Here is a 13,178-nt window from a genome sequence, read left to right as displayed (position 1 = left end):
CTCCAACACTCTTAGTGTGCCTCTCATGGGGTGTGCTGCTGACAGGGGTACTGGGTGTAAGTGAAGTGTTTGACACGTCTTCTTCCTCCTCGTCATCATCAGATGAAACATCAACGTTTTCTTGACTTCCAATTCGGGCTTCCTTGACCGCCTTTAGGTGCGCAAACCATTGGACAGTGTGCTGTCTCTTAAGATGACCTCTCTGGCCTCCGGTACCATAGTTGGTACCTGACTTACCACGACTAACTGCAACCTTACAAAGGGTACAAATGGCGAACTTTTCCCTTTTTGGGCAAACAGTAAAGAAGTCCCAAACTGGTGACTTGAAGTGTCTGTGGGGCCTGGAGGAGGCGGCGATACTGGTGGTGGTGGTCATGCTGCTAATGCCAGATGAAGTGGAGGATCTGGATTGCCCAACTTTTGTACGTTGTGCACTTTCACCGCCACTAATTAAGGTCGAGGTGGATGGAGGTCCCTTCTTGCCAGAAAGAAATATGGAAGCGGTACGAGTTGGTGTACTACTTAACTCCAATGATTGTGGTGGTGTTTCCACTGCCTCCTCGTCGACAACATCATCATCATCACGCTCAGCAGCTTTTCGGGCTAGGGTCAAATGTCTGTTTGCTGCATGCCCGCTGGGGCTGCAGTTACCTTTATGATGACTGGGTCGTCGTTGTCAGAGTCTTCATCAGCAGCAGTATCCACCACTTCTTGCTGAGCCATCCTCATCACACTCCATAACTCAGACTTTGGACGAGCTTCCTTTTACGCTTAACTACCTTTGTCAGATCATGGTGTGCCTCACTCTCAGACGGCAGTGGTGCTGGTTCCCAATTTTGATCCGTATCATCAGAAGGAGGTGTGCTTGAAGAAGATGTAGACACCACCCTTGATCTCTTCCTTGCTAGGGGTGTGGAAGACAATGAATGATCATCAGGAGGAGTGTCTTCCTCAAATGATACCTCGCCTTGATTGTCGATTTCCTGATGTGCCCCTACTTCGGGAGGAACAACTATTGTGGGCACTTGTGACCCTCCATGCACCTCTGCTTGCGCATCTCCTTGCGCTGCCTCTCCTTCCACATGTACTTGGGCTTGTACTTGCACATGTGATAGTTGTTGCGGCTGTGGTTGTTCAACTCTCGTCAGATGAGCTACAACAACCTGTGTTGATTGAGGGACATTGCTGCTGCTTTCTTGCGATGAGCCAACATCACTGGTCGATGGTGATTGAACAACTATACTGGCTGCCTCTGCAGCACTCAAGGGCTTGGACTTAAGTTGGCGTGGTGGTGGTGGTGGCACTGAGCCCAATGGAGCGGGGGTGCTGCTCCCAGCTTGGTCCCCAGATCCCGCTGCTGCTGCAGGCATACTTTTACTCCCAAAAAAAGGGGCGGCCGGCACACCAGTCTCCTTGGTAACTTGCTTCTTCTGCTCCTCACTGGCACCTTTCTTGCTAGAGGAGCTACGGGTAACTTTTTTTGGGGCCATCTTCTTCAGAGCAGGTCAGAACAGCAGGCAGCAGTTGCACGAGTTGCAGAGTTGTCTGTGTCCAGACGTGACGTCGCGTGACGTTATGCTGCACACACACACCGCTGCAGGACTTCTTCCTGGCACTGGTGGTTCTCTTGAGTCTTGTGCACCTAAAAGCAATGGAAGACAGAGGAACATCAGTTCAGTTATACACCCCAAAAAATCGACAAAACATAGAAAAATCAGCACAATCCCATGCCATCCATGATGTTTACATTGAAGACACCCCACAGAAAGACTAGGGCCATGCAAGTATGCAACACTCACTACCCCTGGGCATAATGGATGAAAAGTAGGCAAAATAAGTGCAGGCCTCAGACACTGCCTCTCTTCAAAATGGCCCCTTACACCCCAAGCCAGTCCACATCACCAGTACACCCCAAAAAAACAGAAAAACAGCCAAAAATCACCACAATCCAATGCCATCCAGGATGTTTACATTAAAGAGAGTGAGACCCCACAGGCACACTCAGTCCATGCATCACTACCCCTTGGCAAAAGGCCACACCAGCAGCCCCAAAAAAACGACAAAAAAACACAAACAACAGCACAATCCCAGCCCATCCATGGCCTCAATGGTGTTTAACTTCAAGAGGACACCCCACAGAAAGACTAGGCCCATGCAACACTCACCACCCCTGGTCAAAGGGCCCCACCAGCAGCCCCAAAAAACGACAAAAACGACAAAATTCAGCACAATCCCAGCCCATCCATGGCCTCAATGGTGTTTAAATTCAAGAAGACACCCCACAGAAAGACTAGGCCCATGCAACACTCACTACCCCTGGGCATAATGGATGAAAAGTAGGCAAAATAAGTGCAGGCCTCAGACACTGCCTCTCTTCAAAATGGCCCCTTACACCCCAAGCCAGTCCACATCAACAGTACACCCCAAACAAACTGAAAAACAGCCAAAAATCACCACAATCCAATGCCATCCAGGATGTTTACATTAAAGAGAGTGAGACCACACTACAGGCACACTCAGTCCATGCACCACTACCCCTAGGCAAAAGGCCACACCAGCAGCCCCCCAAAAAAGACAAAAACAACAAAAAACAGCACAATCCCAGCCCATCCATGGCCTCAATGGTGTTTAAATTCAAGAGGACACCCCACAGAAAGACTAGGCCCATGCAACACTCACCACCCCTGGGCAAAGGGCCCCACCAGCAGCCCCAAAAAAACGACAAAAAACAATAAAATCAGCACAATCCCAGCCCATCCATGGCCTCAATGGTGTTTAAATTCAAGAAGACACCCCTCAGAAACACTAGGCCCATGCAACACTCACTACCCCTGGGCATAATGGATGAAAAGTAGGCAAAGTAAGTGCAGGCCTCAGACACTGCCTCTCTTCAAAATGGCCCCTTGCACCCCAAGCACATGTTGCCTGTACCAGCCAGCACTCAAGATGGCCACCACCACCACCCACATGGTCAGTCCACATCAACAGTACACCCCCAAAAAACAGAAAAACAGCCAGAAATCACCACAATCCAATGCCATCCATGATGTTTACATTAAAGAGAGTGAGACCACACCACAGGCACACTCAGTCCATGCACCACCACCCCTGGGCAAAAGGCCACACCAGCAGCCCCAAAAAAACGACAAAAAACAATAAAATAAGCACAATCCCAGCTCATCCATGGCCTCAATGATGTTTAAATTCAAGAAGACACCCCACAGAAAGACTAGGCCCATGCAACACTCACCACCCCTGGGCAAAGGGCCCCACCAGCAGCCCCAAAAAAACGACAAAAACAACAAAAATCAGCACAATCCCAGCCCATCCATGGCCTCAATGGTGTTTAAATTCAACAAAACAGTTGTATCATGCACCCATAACCAACCCTGGTCCTACTGGATACTGTGGCTACCCACAATATAATTTATTTAATGTTCTGAAAAAGTTCCAAAATTGTAGTTGCAGCAACTGTAATGCCCCGAACAAACTTACTTGTGAAAGTTTATTTCTAATCCAAAAGTGATCCAAAGAAAGTCAAAAAGGCCTCAAATCCAAATATCCAGCAGCACCCACAAAAAGTAATCCTTCCAGCTCCAGATCCAAATGAAAGTGACCAGGAGATGGACAAAGCACTGGGAGGAGCCTGCTGGACAGGAACAGGAAGTTGGAGACTGTGGGGTACTTCCTTCCCTCCCCCCCCCAAAAATGGACTCCTTGCAAAAAAAAAAGGCCATGCAAATGTCAACTTGAGGAGTGATTCTGATAAAAATCATCATTTTCTGAAGGTTTATCCTGTTTGCTGGTGGATTTCTTGTGCAGAATTGCAAAATCTCTATTTCGCGAGTGCGAGATTGTTCCTTTCCGCCGCAACTACGTGTTCGCAATTGCGAACTCTCGCGAGGTGTGCTGTGCAAGGTGGCAAGCCGCGATTACGTATTCGCGGGCGCCAAACTCCCGCGGGATCACGCAGCAAGATCCAAAATGGCGCGGCACTCGCAAAATATGATCGAGAAAAACAACTCGGCAAACGCTTAATGACGGAAAGTGAACGCCGTGCACCACGCCGCGCGCCGCAACCAAGCAAAAAATCCGCCGCGAGCGGATTCATGGATTTTCGACAAATTCGCGAGAGTTCGCGGATTGCGAATTTGCCGAAAATCCGGAAAATACGCGAGCGGAGCGGATTTTACGCCCATGCTTAATGGCAACTAAAGTGTTATCAAGCTAAAGATCAAGGGGTGTTGATTAGGAATGGAACTATGGCATGGTACCTACCCCTGGACAATTAGCAAGAGAAAAGCTAGAAAGAATATACTGTGTGTGGGTAATACATTGTGGGCCCTCTGTCCCGCCCCCCGGCCTGTAGGTTAGCACTGTGCCTGGGGCCACCCAATCAGAGAGGGTCCATACTCATCCCCCTTAGTACCCAATTGTGCACATGGAAGAAGGAGCTTATTATGTATGAACGGCCTATGATGTAATAGAGTACAAGCTGATCTGACCAGAGTTGCAAAATATTTTCCTAGCAGTCAGACTATAATGTCAGAGGTCTTGAGGTTCTTTGATTTCCGACTTCGTCCCGTATTCGGCCGCCATTTTGTGGCCTGCCCCCATTTTGTGTTGCCTTCACTCAGGCGACACGGCGAACGGAGTGTTTTTGCTTTTTTCAGCTGCTGTGTGTCTCTTCTGTTAAAAAGTAACCCCCTGCCCTTGTTTACGAAACCAATGTCAGGGTCTGGCCGAGTCTGCTAATCCATGTCTGGGCTGATTGATCCCTGTCTCGACTGACTATTTGGCTCTCCTATTCTTTCCTCACTTTATCTTATCCGACTGGCCCTCGCTATTCTCTCCTTGTATTCTCTTGTTACACAACTATCCTTTGAGGCACACAAATACGTCCTGCCACCTGCGAATTAGATTATGGCACTAGTATTGATTAACTTGTGGGAGGGGTAACACACAGAGTCTGAAAGAAGGGCGTATTTGGGATATTCGATAGCTTGTTTTCCAACTTCTCCTATTGGCTAGCTTTGTATGTATTGGGAGTCCATGTCGTAAATATGTGTGTTATAAAATATTGTGCACCACGGAATTGAAGTGGCAGTCTCCTGAGAACCTACTCTGTGCTTCTGGGACAACTGTGCTTAGCTGCAGCTAATAAACCTGATTTTCTACGCCCAACAGAGTGTCTTGTGTCTCTGTCCGACAAGGCAGGTGAACTCAGAGATTAAGGTGTGCCCTGCGCCGCCAGGCCCATAAGGCCCGGTTCTTGAACTGGCGCCCATCGTGGGGCGGGATCAGTGGTAGCGGTTCAGCCCGAGGGTCGTGAGGAGCCCCGCAGGAAAATTCTGGAGGATTCGCGAACCACGTCAAGCGACCCCTGTATGTCGAAGTGGACCGAAGGTCTTTTGCAGCGCGGCTACTCCTTCTCGACGGCTGCTGACGACTGCTGCCCTGACTTCCACCCTGCCTTGGCCCCTTTGGTGACGATTGGTATTGCCCACTTCTTTGTTTTTCTTTGGGTTTATTATTCGACTATTGCAATAGCCGAAGCGAAGGGGTAAGTACGTTTGTGCTGTGTAATTTGCTCTAAATCCCTTTGAAGCTTGCAAATAGACCAGTGACTTTAAAAATGCCTGGTTTTAGTAAGTTTAGGAAGTTCTGTTGTTTCGGTTGTAATAGGGATTCCCGGTTGGAGGATTCTTGTCCAATTCCTCCGGTTGGAACTCCCACTTATGAGCTCTATTCGAAACATGGTGTTGGTCCTATTGTCTTTAACGATGCATGGATTCGATACACAAACAAAGATGGTGTTCTGCACTGGCCACAAAATGGTAGTTTTGAGTCTGACATACTAGATAATCTAGAAGCAATTTTGTTCAAAAGAAAAGCCCGGCCGTCAATGTTTGACTCTTTCCGCCTCTGGCAAAAGGAAGCCAAACAGAGAGAAATTAAGCAGGCGAAAAGAGATATGAAAAAGAAAGATATGACAATTATACAAGCTGCCCAGCAGTTTAAAAATAATGAGATTGATCAGGCGATTGAAGTCTCTGACAGACAGCATGGCAATCGATAAATGTTACCCTGTGTTGCCTACTTCCCCACAGAGCAAGGATCTTGACGAAGATACCTTAATGTCCCATTTGTTGAGATTACCTCCACCCTATGTACAAGGTGCTAATGCACCCCCACTGTTGCCACTTGTTCAGCCACCTGTCGGTCTGCCACAGGTCCCGGCTCTTCCACAATTACCTCTTCCAGTATTGCCAATCCCGCCGACTCCCGTTCCTGGGATTCCTATACCTCAGTCTCCTTTATCCTCGGTTCCTCTTATAACTATCAGCCCTCCTCCTGCTCTGCCTAATGCCTTGTCTCCCGTTCTACTGTCAGATTCCCCTACAGCTCGAAGATGATTGGACGATACTGTCTCTGGCCTTTTCTCCCACCTCTTTGGATCTTTTAACTTGACTCCTACTCTTTCTCGAAGACAATCCCGTAGTCAACTTCCAGGTACTGACGAGCGAACTGTGTTGGATAATCTTGCCCGTAAATGGATCACGAGTGGTCCACAGTATAGTGTGCCCGATATCATGAGTACCTTTTCCCAGTGGGATGAGCCCAGACCGAGATATGCTTTTAATGTCATGTGTGATACTCTTGTTAAAGGTTGGGAGGATATGGAATTGGGTTTCGCTCCCCAGGGTCTGTTAGATGTACAGGCTACGTTTGATAAGGGACTTATTGTGGGTTCTGAGGTTGAGAACGCCGTAAGGACACTTGTCACCTTTAGGTCTTTATTTTCTTCTCAGGCTTCTCTTGAACCTGATCCTGCTGTAAGACAAAAAGTGAAACATTATCCTATGAGAGAAGTTCCTCCAATATGGAGAGATGCGGTTCCACAGACAGGCGCTGTTCCAGCTGTCCCTGCTCATTTCCAGCACATATGGGTACATGTCCCCTGGAAACGGTCTGAAGTTTTGGCGCTTAAACAGTCTTTACCGGATCCTCGTAAAAATCCTGCTGGGTATTACAAAGAGCTGTCCCAGACTGTTGATGCGTGCGTCAAGAATTTGGCCGATATTGAAATGTTGATGGGAAATGTAGTCCCACAAGCATTATGGGCTCGGATTCGTAAGGAGGACCATGATCAAGCTTTAGGTGGTGCGTGGGCTACTATAACTGACGCAGATGCAGCACAAGTAGGTGTTGCTAAACCCGATGCTTTGATTACAGTATTGCCCGGTAGGATCATTACCTTAATGAAAACGATGATGCCTGCCTTACGTGTTAACTGGGATAAATTAGCTGCCTGTAAACAGAAGAAAATGAGAGTGTCTCCGATTTCTTTACCCGTTTCGAGGAAACGTTTATCGACCAGTGTTCAAGACATGAGTACTGAGGGTGGACAACGATTATTTATGGACAAATTCGTATTTAATTTACTTCCAGAATTGTCGCATAAATTGAAAGACTCCGAGAGTTCGTGGGCTGTTTCTTCGTCTGCCCAAATATTAGCCACTGCTCAGTATTACGAGAATAGGGATAAGGAGGAAATGGATAAACTCGAGAAAAAGACTAAAGAATTAAAAACGAAGCTTCTTTTATAACAGGCTTATCCCCCTCGTTCTCCTCAGCGCCAATTTCAACAGCCTCCCCAGTTTCAGAGGTTATTACAGAAACCTGAACCTTTTGTCCCGCGACCTTTACTCGGTCCTAATCAATGTGCCTATTGTAAAGAGGAAGGTCATTTTAAGAATAGCTGTCCGGTTTTATTGCAGTGTAATGGTGGATTGGCAGGGCCATGAGGCCGTGGTAGTTTTCAGTCAGCACCCAGGGGTAGAGGGCGAGGTGCGTTGTCACAGACACAGCGTCCCTCTCCCCCTCAGTTTTCCACAAATTATTTTGACCAACAGAATACTCAGTCTGCACAATATTACAATGACGACTATTGTGTTGAAGGTGAGAATCAGGTTTTTTATTCTAGCTAGGACAGCCATAGACAAAGTAAGGGAGTCGTATCAGTTCCAGTGGATCAGAATGGGCCTTATGTTAAAGTTGTTGCATTGGGTGTTTGGACTTACTAAAACGTCTTCATGCAACACTGTACTGTTCTCCCTCTGGTGTACATCTTACTTTAGGCAAGAACTATGTATTTGTCTAAGGACAACCTTCCACCCGAATTGCATTCCCTTCCAGCTACGCTTTGGGCTACAGGGCCGAATTATGTTGGTTTGCTCCAAATTCCACCTTACGTGGTTACTGTCAAGCCTAATATTAAGTTACCACGCATTCCTCAGTATAAAATTTCCAGTGATTGTGAAAGAGCTCTGTTGGCTATCATTCATGATTTGGTTCAGAAAGGTGTGGTTGAAGAAACAAGAGGAAATGTTTGCAATAGTCCTGTTCTGCCTGTTCTTAAACGCACTGATTCTTCTCAGCCTCCTGTCTATCGATTTGTAATTGATCTTCAGGAGGTTAACAAGATTGTTATACCCCAGTTTCCTGTTGTCCCAGATATCACTGCTTTGCTCACAATGACACCTGCTTCGGCTGCCTGGCTCTCGGTCATTGATCTCAAGAACGCTTTCTTCAGTATTTCTATTGATGAGGAGAGTAGAGATCTTTTTGGCTTCTCTCTTGGGGGCCGAAGCTTTCGATTAAAACGTGCACCCCAAGGCTATTGTGAGAGTCCCTCCATTTATAGTCAGGCTTTGAAATCTCAGCTTGATGCTTTCACTTTGCCCCCAGGTGCCACTCTTATTCAGTATGTGGATGATTTGTTGATTGCTGCTGATTCAGAGGATGTTTGCAAAAGTGTGACTGTGTCATTGTTGCGCTATTTGTCTGATCTACATCATAAAGTGTCTCCCTCTAAATTACAATATTGTCGCCAAGAGGTTACCTACTTAGGTCATCTCTTGTCGAAGGAGGGAAGGCGATTGACCCCAGAACGTATTAAAGCAATTGCATAAATGTCTGCACCATCCACACAAAGGGAGGTGCGTGCCTTTTTGGGCATTACCTCCTATTGTAGGCAGTGGATTCCAAATTTTTTTTTGTTGGCTAAACCTCTGATGGCGCTTACTTTGAAAGACACGCCCCAACTTCTTCCCTGGACTGACGAATGTCAGAAGAGCTTTTCTGACTTACGTACTGCCTTGTGTTCTGCCCCTGTGTTAGGTACTCTGGATTACAGTAAACCTTTTACACTCTATGTTCATGAAAGAGAAGGTTGTGCGTTGTCAGTTTTAACACAACAATTTGGAGATAAACAGCGGCCATGTGCCTATTTTTCGGCTACATTGGATCCAGTAGCCAAGGCATTGCCTAGTTGTCTTAGAGCTACAGCAGCAGCAGCGATCTCCATTCGTCAATCTGCTGGATTGGTACTGGATAATACCCTTGTGGTTATGGTACCACATGCAGTGGATACTCTTTTGAACAGAACGAAAACACAACATCTCACGAGTGCTCGTTTGTCTGGGTATGAGCTGACGCTTTTGGCTAGTCATATACACATCAAGCGATGTAATACTTTGAATCCAGCTTCACTGTTACCCATTACAGAAGAGAAAGATACCCAAAAACAGCATGATTGTTTTCTCCGTACAGAGGAGGAAACGAAAGGCAGAATAGATTTAAAAGATACACCACTCGTGGACCCGGATGGGATCTTATGGGTGGACGGGTCTTGTTTTAAGCTCCCTAATGGTGAAACGACTGCAGCCTATGCTGTTACTACTTTGCATACGGTTGTTGAGACAGCACGTATCAGGCAGAATTCAGCACAAGCAGCTGAATTGATAGCCTTGACCAGAGCTTGTGTATTGGCTGAAGGAAAAAGAGTGAATGTGTTCACCGACAGCCAATATGCATTCGGGGTGGCCCACAGTTTTGGCCGCCTTTGGAAAGAAAGAGGATTCTTTACTTCACACGGGACTAAAATACAGCATGGTCAGTTAGTGAATGATCTTTTGTAATCACTTACCTTGCCTACCCAGATAGCAATTGTGAAGTGTAGTGCACATAAAAGGATCACTGATGATGTGGGTCGCGGAATGCTTTTGCAGACGAGGTAGCGAAAGAAACAGCGAGAGATGCTACAAGTCGCATGTATGTTGCAGGCCCTGCAAGATGGGTCAGAGAAGGAGGAATGTGTGAGGACACAATAGAAAGTGTGAGAAGGTTTCAAGGAGAGGCTACAGAAAAGGAATTGAGTAAGTGGAGAGAAAGTACGGGAATGTTGGACGCGACAGGGTGTTGGACGGAATTGTCAGAACACCAACGTTGGCTGTTACCAGACACTTATGTATTGCCAGTGGTTACTATGGCGCATGGTCCAGCTCACATCAGTGCGAAAGGGATATGCAAACTTTTGGCTCCAGTATGGCAAAATGAAGGAATCCCTAAATGTGCAGAAAATGTGGTGAAACATTGTATCGTTTGCTTGATGCATAATCCAGGAAAGGGAACCCCAACTCCTGCAGGTCATTTTGCTCCCCCTACGTATCCTTTTGAGGTATTGCAAATTGATTACATTCATATGGAACGTTGCAATAATTTAAAGTATGTTCTGGTGGTGGTGTGTGCCTTTTCCAGATGGATAGAGGCCTACCCCCTAAAGGATAATACTGCTTTGTCCACTGCCAAAGTCCTCTTGAAGGAATTCTTCCCAAGGTTTGGTTTGCCGCAAGTTGTCTGGAGTGACAACGGAAGTGAATTTGTAGGCCAAATTATGCAGAAGGTGTGTGTAGGCCTTGGTATTAAGCAGCAACCACCCTCAGTCAGCGGGTTTGGTAGAATGCTATAATGGCACTCTCAAGCTCAAACTGGCAGAGATTCAGGCCAGCACGGGTCTTCCTTGGCCCGATGCTTTACCTTTGGCACTCCTATCTACGAGAACAACTGTACATTCTCGCCTGGGACTCAGCCCATATGAGGTTGTTTTTAGAAGCCCAGCCAACGTCTGGGGAGTCCCATGACCTAAAAAGTAGATATTCCGTATCCTATGTTAATTGATTACTTGCATGACCTCACCACTAAATTGCATGTTCTTCATCAGCAGGTACAAAACGCTTTACCAGAGGCTTCCACAGACCCAGGGTACTCCATCCAACCTGGAGACTGGGTCTGTCTGAAGAATTTTGAGCGGAAGAAGAATTTGGAACCTCGTTGGGGGCTGCCTCGACAAGTCATTCTGGTGACACGTACAGCAGTGAAAGTTGTCGGAAAGAAGAATTGGATCCACGGCGTGCACTGCAAAAGGGTGCCTTTGCCTTTGCCTTTTGATCAGTGGGCTCACGAGGGTATAGGTGATAGTGAAGCCGAAAGGGTCCCTCGGTTTGTACCTTTCAGTAGTGCACGTCTGTATTGGACACGTGTTGCAAGAAGCTGTACCATCACATCTGCGGTGGAACACAACAAATCCAGAGACTTTGTTTCGAGAACAACCAGTACCTGATAAGACTCGGTGCAGTCTGAGACCGAGATTGACAAAAAACACTTGAACTCTTCTTTTTTGGTTGTATTTTTAAGAGACATTCTTTTTTTACTATCCATCATGTTGCAGGGTCACGATAGGAGTCTTAGGCTGTGACCTGAGTAGTGACATAGGTATGCAGGACTTGCAGTGTCATAGGATGGCTAATAACCACAACTAAGTGATCTAGGAAGATTACCATGAGCAAGGCTTTAGAGAATGGATATCGAATTTGGAAAGAATGATAAAAATCAAAAAATGAACAGTAAATGTAAGAAATTGTTGTTTAGCCAATGTGGCATAATTTTTGCATTTTAATATGTATATGTATTTTAATGACTTGTGTGGGTTGGGTTGTTCATACTATGCAGCAAGCACCTGTTCCTACTTCTGTTACTTTGTCTTCTTCCACTACTGTCTTTCCGCATCAGTTTCATACACTGCCAGAACACGAACAAATAAGGAGAACAGAATATTTTAACAATTCATTTATTCAGCTGTTGCATCAGCATCAACTAGCAGTCAATACAACTGACTGTTGGGTTTGTGGACTCATGCCCCATAATACAGAGAAAGGGATGCCATATCTAGTCCTTCCATTCTCTTAGGAAGGTTCAACATCCTCTTGCTGGTCCATATGCTGGTGGAGCAGATTTTAGTCATAGTTCTGGGATAAAGGGAATAGTGGCTATGGCTAGAGTCTCCGAAAGTGGTAAGATTCCCGTTGATGAGAAACGAGCATATGATGGTTGGAATGCTACTCGTTATGTTACTAGCCTCACAGATAAGGCTAAACAAGGAATATCACCACCAATCTGGACCGTACCTCATCGAGGAAATTTGTGTTTGCAGATAAATGGTAGAAATATTAAAAACCAACAGGAAAAGAGTGTCTGTTGCCGTACATACATCTATTCATCACAGATTTCTTCACCATTAGTACCATCTCAAGGCACATATTTTGTCTGCCATGACAGAGCCTACACGTGGCTCCCCAACAACTTTTCAGGAACATGTTATGTGGCTTTTCTTCTCCCTCTGTAGTGTAGCTCCTATTTTCCCAATAGGCTCTGCGCATTGGAATAGTACCTACAGCAGTAAAGGCCTAGGCCAGACGTTAACTAGGTCTACTACTGTCGATACTAGACTTAATTTTTGGGTTTGCCAGCTAAGCTCAGAGTTCGCTAGAAACTTTCTCGAATGTTCAAGGAAGGATTAACTTCCCTGATTAGACAAGAAGGGATTTAGTTTCTGACAACCATAGAACATGACAACTTTGCTCTCCCCTAATCAAGAGTCAATCTCGAGAGTCGTGTGAGCACAAGGCAATTATTTTACTCAGTCAGTACGTGCATTCTTAGTCTCATCAGAATGTAGAGAAAAGGAAGAGACGGGCGTGTTCAATAAAAAGGTGTTATTTATTGATCAGTCTCTTTTCTCGTACAAGAGAAATGGATCGATATTATTGCAATACTTATAGTTAAGTAAAGTGCATACATTAGAAGCAATAGTATAAAATAATACTGTAAAAACATTGATATGGTTTCTGAGCCATATGATGTTTAAAATGATTAAAATATATTTACATACACATATACATTTGACTAAACGTACTCAACTGGTGTTTCTAAATACGCCTACCCCGTGTACCTGACCTAAGTCTAATGCGTGGGCGGGAATAGAAAGTTACAGTTTA

The sequence above is a fragment of the Lissotriton helveticus genome, chromosome 6, assembly GCF_964261635.1.
Source record: "Lissotriton helveticus chromosome 6, aLisHel1.1, whole genome shotgun sequence".
NCBI lineage: Eukaryota > Metazoa > Chordata > Amphibia > Caudata > Salamandridae > Lissotriton > Lissotriton helveticus.
The sequence above is the reverse complement of the archived record's forward strand: the minus strand, read 5'-3'. Positions refer to the sequence as shown.